Source organism: Nematolebias whitei, chromosome 1, assembly GCF_014905685.2.
Source record: "Nematolebias whitei isolate Nwh7 chromosome 1, NemWhi1, whole genome shotgun sequence".
Taxonomy (NCBI): domain Eukaryota; kingdom Metazoa; phylum Chordata; class Actinopteri; order Cyprinodontiformes; family Rivulidae; genus Nematolebias; species Nematolebias whitei.
The window spans coordinates 89,858,344-89,867,901 of NC_056498.1; positions in this window are offsets into that span (position 1 = coordinate 89,858,344).

Consider the following 9,558-nt stretch of genomic DNA (forward strand, 5'->3'; position numbering starts at 1 on the left):
TGGAACACTGGACCAGCTCTACACTCTCAGCAGGGTCCTGGAGGGTGTGTGGGAGTTTGCCCAACCAGTCTACATGTGCTTTGTGGACTTGGAGAAGGCGTTCGACCACGTCCCTCGGGGGACCCTGTGGGGGGTACTCTGGGAGTATGGGGTACCGGGCCCTTTGATACGGGCTGTTAGGTCCCTGTATGACCGGTGTCAGAGCCTGGTCCGCATCGCCGGCAGTAAGTTGGGCTTGTTCCCGGTGAGAGTTGGACTCCACCAAGGTTGCCCTTTGTCATCGATTCTGTTCATAACTTTTATGGACAGAATTTCTAGGCACAGCCAAGGTGTTGAGGGGATCCGTTTTGTTGGCCTTAGGATTTCGTCTCTGCTTTTTGCAGATGATGTGGTCTTATTGGCTTCATCAGATTGTGATCTACAGCTTTTGCTGGAGCGGTTCGCAGCCGAATGCGACGCGGCCGGGATGAAGATCAGTTCCTCCAAATCCGAGGCCATGGTCTTGAGCCGGAAAAGGGTAGAGTGCCCTCTCCGGGTCAGGGAGGAGGTCCTACCCCAAGTGGAGGAGTTCAAGTATCTTGGGGTCTTGTTCACGAATGAGGGAAAAATGGAGCCTGAGATCGATAGGCGGATAGGTGCAGCGTCTGCTGTGAAGCGGGCGCTGTACAGGTCTGTCGTGGTGAAGAGAGAGCTGAGTCAAAAGGCGAAGCTCTCAATTTACCGATCGATCTACGTTCCTACCCTCATCTATGGTCACGAGCTTTGGGTTGTGACCGAAAGAATGAGATCTCGGATACAAGCGGCCGAAATGAGTTTTCTCCGCAGGGTGTCTGGGCTCTCCCTAAGAGACAGCGTGAGAAGCTCGATCATCCGGGAGGGATTCAGAGTATAGCCCCTTCTTCTCCACGTCGAGAGGACCCAGTTGAGGTGGCTTGGGCATCTGTTTAGGATGCCTTCTGGACGCCTCCCTGGTGAGGTGTTCCGGACACGTCCCACCGGAAGGAGGCCCAGAGGAAGACCCAGGACACGCTGGAGGGACTATGTTTCTCGGCTGGCCTGGGAACGTCTCGGGATTCCCCCGGAAGAGCTGGCCCAAGTGGCTGGGGAGAGGGAAGTCTGGGCCTCCCTACTTAGGCTGCTACCCCCGCGACCCGACCCCGGATAAGCGGAAGAAAATGGATGGATGGATGGATGGATATATATATATATATATATATATATATATATATATATATATATATATTTTTTTTTTTTTTTTTTTTCTTAATGGTATCTTTGTACAAACTTTTCTCATATAGATCAGATTGTTTCATGAATAAATTTGGATACATCACTGCTTATATGGTTGGTTGGCTTTGAGTTTTGTGTTTGAGCATTTTGCTTGTTTTAAACTCTTTTATGATTGATGGTTTAGTTTCTGGGCCGCGTGATGGTGCAGTTAGTAGAGCTGCCGACTCTCAGCGAGAAGGTCACTGGGACAAATCACAGCCAGGGTCCTTTCTGAGTGGAGTTTGAATGTTCTCTCTATGGGTATTCTCCACTTTGGTTTCCTCCCACAGACCAAAAACATGCATGTTAAACTGATTGGTAACTCTAAATTGTCCCTAGGTGTAAGTAAGAGAATGAATGATTGATAGCCTCTTTTGTCTCTATGTGTCCCTGTGATGGACTGGAGACCTGTCCAGGGTGTTCCCCACCTCTCGTACAGTGACTGCTGGATATGGACAACAGTGACCCCCGCAAAAGGAAGAATCGGGTAAAGATAATGGATGGATGGATGGATGGATAGATGGATGGATGGATGGTTCAGTTTCTTGTGTGTGTTTAAAATTGTGTTTTAAGGGAAAAAATAGCCAATGGCTGTTTTGAAAATAACTCTCCGTGAACAGTGTCCCCATATGACAAATAAACTACAAATAAACAGCTGCTTGTAAATCATTCACCTAAATCCCTCTTTCCTGTGGGGTCCCGCAAGGCCCTATTCTTGAACCCCTTCTGTTCTCATTGTATCTGCTCCCCTTGGGGTCTATCCTGAGGAAACATGGTATTTAATTTCATTGTTATGCTGATGATTCTCAGATTTATCTTCCTTTAAAACCTAACAGTTCATGCTCCATCCACCCTTGGCTAAAATGTCTTGAGGACATCAAGACTTGGATGGCTGCGAGCTTCCTGAGTTTTAATGATCAGAAAACTGAGGTCATTGTGTTTAACCCAAGCTCTACCACTGTCAATAATCCTGTAAACCTGCACTCCCTTCAGCCATATCTAAAGCAGTCGGTTACCAATCTCAGGGTAGTGGTAGACTCGGACTTTAAGTTTAATAAACAGATCAACTCTGTTCTACAAAAAAGCTTCTTTCAGCTAAGGCAGATAGCTAAGCTTAAGTCTGTTCTGTCCAGATCCGACCTTGAAAAATTAGTCCATGCATTTATTACAACCCGGCTGGACTACTGTAACTCGCTTTATGCTGGGGTCAGTCAGGCTTCTCTTTCACGTCTCCAGCTCGTACAAAATGTGGCAGCTCGGATTTTAACAGGAACTTGCAGGTTTGAGCACATTTCACCGATTCTGTCCTCCCTTCACTGGCTTCCTGTGCGTGTCAGAATCAATCTTAAAATTCTTCTGCTGACATTCAAATGCATCAACAGCCTTGCACCCTCATACCTCGTCGACCTTCTTCAACCTTATTCTCCTTCTCGGGCTTTGAGATCATCAGACTAGCTGCTTTTGGTGGTACCAAAAACCAGGTTGAAGCTCAGAGGAGACGGGCATTTTCAGTCGTGGGCCCTAAGCTCTGGAATAATCTGCCCATCAACATTCGACAGGCCACCTCAGTCTCAGCTTTTAAAACTCTCCTAAAGCACACCTATACTCAATGACATTTAACACAGGGTGATTGGATTTAGATTTAGTATTTCATTGATTCTGATTCTGTTTATGGTTTTTGTAATTATTCCTATTTAACACAAGGTCATCAGATCTGATTTAGTATGTCATTGTTTCTGACTGAGTTTATGTTTTTTTGTTACTATTCCTTGACTTTTGACACAGGGTAATCTGATTTAGTTCATTGTTTCTAATTATTGTTTTCTGCTTTATATTTTTATTCCATGTGCTGTAAATATATCTTATTACTTTTTATTTGATGCTGGGATATTTTTGTTAAGCACTTTGGTAACAGTTTCTGTTTTAAATGTGCTATATAAATAAATCTGACTTGACTTGACTTATTAGCTAAAAAGCCAAGCAGATTTTCAGTGCTATTGACTTACTGAATTGTGTCAAATGTTGTGCAGAAAATGTTTTTATACTGGGCTTGTGTGGGTTCAAATTCCCCATCTAGTTGGTTGCTAATAGGTCAAACACTGCATTTCTTTGGCAGACATAATCTCCAATTTGTTTGCCTGAAATGAAAATAGTTTTTGTAAGAACAAGATACAATTAAAGCTGCAAGCAGCATTGGAGGCCCTCGCAGCAAAGCGCCGTTTTGGCCTTACGGCAACCGCGAGAGCTCCAGCTAATCCACCCTGTCGCCATCACAAACGCTCTTGTGCCAATCCCGTATGCGTTCACCACGGGGCACATTTCCCAAATCTTCGACATCACCTTTCGTCCATCTCGTTACTTGTCCAGCTGCAGGTATTACAAGTATAGGTGAAATCTGACCTTCCAGACAGGAGTTATGGTAACTTCCTGATTTGTGGCAAAAGTTTGACAAGCACTTCCTTTATGCTTTTCAACATGTCATGTGTGGTAATCAACAGTTAGCGAACAAAGCTTCAGTCTAATATCTTGCATAGTGCGAAGCTGGAAGTGTCATCCAATAATCAACAGTTTTTTCTCCGAGTAGGTGGGGTTTAAGTGCTGTCATGAATCAAATATACCAATGTGTCTACAAGTGCTCACTGATCAAGCACAAAAACTCAGGTTCAGATTGGATGTTGTATCACTGAGATATAACTGTTGGAATAATGTAGGGGGCACACTTGAGTCCAATGTTAAAGAACAATATCAATGTGTCTATAAGTGCTTACTGATCACATACATAAATTGGATGATATTTCATTGAGATATAACTGTTGGAATACTCTAGGGGGCGCACTGGAGTCAAAAGTTAAACAACAATGCCAGTGTGTGTATAAGTGCTAACTAATTACGTACTAAAAAGCTGGCCTAGATTGGATGATATTTCACTGAGGTATAACTCTTGGAATAATCTAGGGAGCGCACTTGAGTCATATGTTAAACCACAATATCAACGTGTCTAGACGTGGTCACTGATCATGCCCAAAAATTCTGGTTCAGATTGAATGATGTATCACTGAGATATAACTTTTGGAAAATCTAGGGGGCACACTTGATTCAAATGTTAAATAAGAATATCAATGTGTGTAGTGAACTAAGCCTCAGGTCAAAATCTGGCCCTGAGGGCCTTCCTGGGTCAAGAACTGTTATTTCATTGAAGAACTGTTATTTCATTGATTTGAGTCCAGAAACACAAAATTAAGTTCATCCAGAGACTTTCTAAGTGTGTCCTGCACTGATCAATTGAAATAACACTCTCTTTTTTATTATCATTACTATTTTACAATATCTTGATAATCAAAAGTGTGTTTAGTTCAAACCATTTTAAATGTTGAAGTGAACTACTCATTTTAAATCAACTGTGAAACAGTATTAATGATTTTTAATCCTCATTCAAAGTAGAAATCAAGTTAATGTCTGTTACAAGAGTAATGATGCATTTTCGATTCTCTGTCTGAAATGAGAAGGAGTAAGTCGGTCAGAAGTCAAGTTTCGGTCAAAAACATGTTTACTGGAAAGAAATGTCATGTTTAACTTTTTCAGACAGATAGGAGGAAACTGGCACCAAAAAGTCTCATTTCTTCAAAACATCTTTCTGTCTGTTCTTAAAACAATCTACTCTTTCTCCTTGACTTTTAATAACCTCTTACATCACTAAGACCACTGGTTCTATCAGCCAATCAGGAAGTTCTCAGAGGAACCGGAAGTGACCTCTTTAAAAGGGTCAACACTTCCTAGTTCCAGGCAGTTCGGAACGCAGAACAAAGTTCCGAGTCTCGTGGGGATTATGGAATCTTCCACATCTGAGTGGAACTCTGACGGGTTCACAGCTCATGCGAGCCCACCCGAGAGTTGAGCGTGGTGTTGAACGAAGTACCGTCACTACTCCGGACGTTTTCCAACCATCCTACGGAGACGCTGGAAATGGTAGCGTTAAATGGAACTCCGTACCAGCTGATTCATCTTCAGAGAGGTAACGAGTCGATTTCCTACCGAAGCGTACCGAGGTGGAGCTGGGTTCGAATGGAGAGTGCCGTTCGTTATACAGACACATTTCCCTCACCCATTCTCTCCATTTAAACTCCTTCATTTCCCATCTTTAAAACTCTTCTATCTGCCAGTAATTAATCCAGATATTTTCAGAAATGTCTGTTGTAAAGCTGCAAGGAAACCATGGCCGTATGGTTCTCATTGTAAAGCTTGCTAATTAAGCTATGTGTTATTGTAATCAATCTGCCAATTATTGTAAATGTGTGATGTTGTTTTAAATCGTTTTAATAAACGACCCACTGTTGTTGGTGAGTCAGAAATTAAAACACGTTTCCGTCTACATTTAATCATTCAATGCACGATAGTACTCAGTCCAGAAAAATGAAAGAATCCGTTTAATTTATGAATAATATCAACAGATATAGTTTATTACATGTGTCTAGAAATGCTCACAGATGACACACATAAAATCTGGTACATATTGGATGATATTTCACTCAGATATAACTGTTGGAATAATCTAGGGGGCGCACTGGAGTCAAAGATTAAACAACATTACCAGTTTGTCTACAAGTGCTGACTAATGACATACCCCAAAATCTGGTGCAGATCGGATACTATATCATTGAGATATAATAGTTTGAATAATCTAGGGGGCACACTTGAGTCAAATGTTAAACAACAATACCAATGTGTCTAGAAATGCTCACAGATGACGCTCCAAAAATCTTGTGTGGATAGGATGATGTATCATTGAGATATAACTGTTGGAAAAATCTAGGGGGCGCACTAGAGTCATATGTTAAACCACAATATCAATGTGTCTAAAAGTCCTCACTGATGACGCACAATAAATCTGGTCCAGATTGAATGTTGTATCACTGAGCTACAACTGTAGGAAAAATGTAGGTGGCGCTGTGGAGGCTATTGGCCACTAATCATGGATACCTGTTCAAGGGGCGGATAATGGTTGATCATAGTGATGTTGGTGCACCTTGGCTGAAATCTGTGCAATTCAGAGCCAAATGTATAGCAACGGCATCACTTCTTAATTTGCCACACCGTCACGCCCACATCCTCAAGCAGAAACGGTTTGCACATTAAATCAAGTCAGACCATAATATCTGTCTTTTAACACAGGATCATCCTGATTAGGTCAATGGTGTCAAAGAAAAGAGACTTCCTGTTCTGAGGGAGCAGGGCTTTGATGACATCAAAATATGACCACGGTGGATCGTCGGGCATCCAACTGGGATGAGTCATGCCAAGTTTTGTGCATTTCAATTTTTCAATGTGAAAGTTATAGTGTTTGGAAATTTATGGCGTGATTTGAAACTTTGAGGCCTGGCCACACCCCTTTAACATGTACGAAAATGCAAGCTTTAGATAACTTTTACTCTCCAACGTCTTAAGGGCATATCAACCAAGTTTGAAGGCAATCCTTCAAAATTCCTGGATCAATCACTGAAGGTTTGATGTCTGAGATAGTTTTTGTGTAGAAGCTATTAGCGTTTCGTTTTTCATGGCGAGATGTCAAACTTTGAGTTCTGGCCCCGCCCCTTCAGCATGCTCCGAAACAAAATTTGCAATTAGAAATGCCCAAATATGACCCTTTGACCCAAAATGGCCGACTTTCTTTTGGTTTTGGACCAGGGCTCCAAGAGACTTTTTCATAGGTCCTAAGAAGCTACCGATGTTCACAGAGTTTCAGAATTATCGGTCCAAAAATGGCTTGGGGCTGAGGTTTTAAAATATTCTAAGGGGCACTGTGGAGGCTATTGGCCACTTATCATGGCTTCCTGTTCAAGGGGTGGATAATGATCGATCATCCTGATTTTGGTGCACCTCAGTTCTAAACTGTAGAATTTAGAGCCAAACGTATGGCAATGGCGTTACGTCTTATTTCGCCACACTGCACCGCCCACATGCTCCACCCAAAACTGTCAGTGTTGGAAAGTAAGTTTTACACCAACATGTCTTTGGTCACTGGACACACTATCATGCTGTTCAGGTAATCGGGGTCAGATAGGGATCATTCAACGTAAAACTTTATACTTCCTGTTGTCGGGGGCGTGGCTTAAGCGACGTCATGATTTGACCATTTAGTTTTGCAAGGGCCTGGATGTGGATCAATCACTGAAGGTTTGATGTCTCAGATAGTTTTTGTGTAGGAGCTATTAGTGTTTCGTTTTTCATGGTAAGATGTCAAACTTTGAGGTCTGGCCCCACCCCTTTAGCATGCTCTGAAATGAACCGATTAGATAACTTTGCGTCACCCATGCCTATTGACCAAAATGGCCAAGTTTGAAACCGGTTAAGCGAAATTCCTAGGAGGAGTTCATTCAAATGCGGAGGCTGTAAACTGCCAAATAGGTGTGAAAATTGGGTCGGCATTCCAAAATGGCCGCTTTCCTTAATGAGTCCTCGAGGCTCATTGGGATTTACCTGTATAAATAAAGGTTGAATGATTCCTGTTTATCGTACAACGTTGGTTCCAGAGGGTTTTCGGTGCATCTTGAGGAATTGGACAAGCGTACCAAATTTCATTTTTCTATGACAAACTAAGGTTAATGCGGAAGGTATTTAGAAAATTTCTAGGTGGCGCTCTTGAGCCGTTTCTGTTGCGATTTTTACCACACCCTTAAAATATGTAATTTTTCACCAGTCCTGATGCGTCCGCCAAATTTGGTGACTTTTGGGAAATGTTAAGGCCCCCAAAATGCCAATTCATTTGATGGAAAAAATTGCATCTCGGGCCTGAACAGAGCAATTACAATAGGCCTTCGCTGCGCTTTGCTGCTTGGGCCTAACAAGCTCCTGGTAAGTGACATATTTTTTTTCTACCTGGATTTTAAATGAAATTAATCCAAAAGATTAATAAACAGATGCTTGACTGACATATGTAATTAACTTCAAAGGGTCTATCAACATTTAGGTGATCTTGTTCTTTTAAAGGAGTCCATAATAAAAGCTAAAAATCCTTTATATGATTTCCAATCTTTGACAGGTTTCAAAGCAAATAATAGGCGTAAAAATGAAACCAATCCATCAAGACCTCATTGATATCTGAGCCTGAATGACCAGGCTGCCACACAATGAATACCTGACAAGTGTATTTACATCTTCTCTCTGTAGAAAAAAGCTAAGTTCACGTTGACTTAAACATCTAGGTTGATGCTCCTGTCATGCAACAAACATGCACTGTACCAAAAGGCTTTTAGCAGCAACAAGTCAATCATCCTCATCATTCCTCGAGTAAGCATCACTGAAAGAGCTGCCACGTGCTAACCAGCAGGCACATCAGGATGCTCGCTGACAATAACATGAAAGGGAAAACAAATTACTGAAGAAATAAAGAATAAAAATAAATGTAAACCAAAATGGAAAAAGGAGCAGTCAGTTGTGGTTAGAAATTTGCCTGACTTTATTTATTCTTTGAGATAAGAGAGTATAATATGGACCCTTCACGGGATTGATTCAGAACATTCTCCTCCTTCACTAGGCTTTTCTTCCTGCTCAAATTGAGGGATTACTCCAGGAGGAACAGCTTTGATTAGGCACTATGTGCATCTATTTTCTGTTGATTTGTAGAATTGAGAAGGCAAATCCCTGACAAAAAGCTAACGTACAAAGTGAGGTGTCTTATTCATGGGGACTGCGAGTGTAGCTCAACAGAGGAGTACCCCTGGATGCCGTCCCCAAAACAAATTTTGGCAAATACATATGTAAACATAAAAGCTGAATCAAGGTTAGGGGGGAGGTCATGTTTGAAAGAAGCAGTTGGTGTCACAAGATGGGTAGGTGGTCATACATAGACCCACACTACAACAATGATGAAACAGGAACAAACCCAACAATATCTGCTTTTTAACTGAGCCTAAACTGTTACCAGGAGGATCTGACAAGGCCTGAGCAGAATAAAAAAGCATCTTGTATGTACAGTACATTGGGTCAGGTGATCATTGATAAGTGACCAGAACTCTAACAGATATGCTAATTATGAATAAGAGAGAAGAGTGAGGAGCTGCAGCAAGGCCAATGGGGGCTATTTCAAGATTAATATACTACAAAATCGCAATTCTATTCAAATTCAAAATAAAACAGGAAAACAGAGAGGGCTTACTTAAAATACAGACAAATGTAAAAACATAGACCCTAAAGCCATGACATGGGGTTAATAAAACAGCACACAAAGAGCATCCATCCATCCATCCATCCATCCATCCATCCATCCATCCATCCATCCATCCATCCATCCAT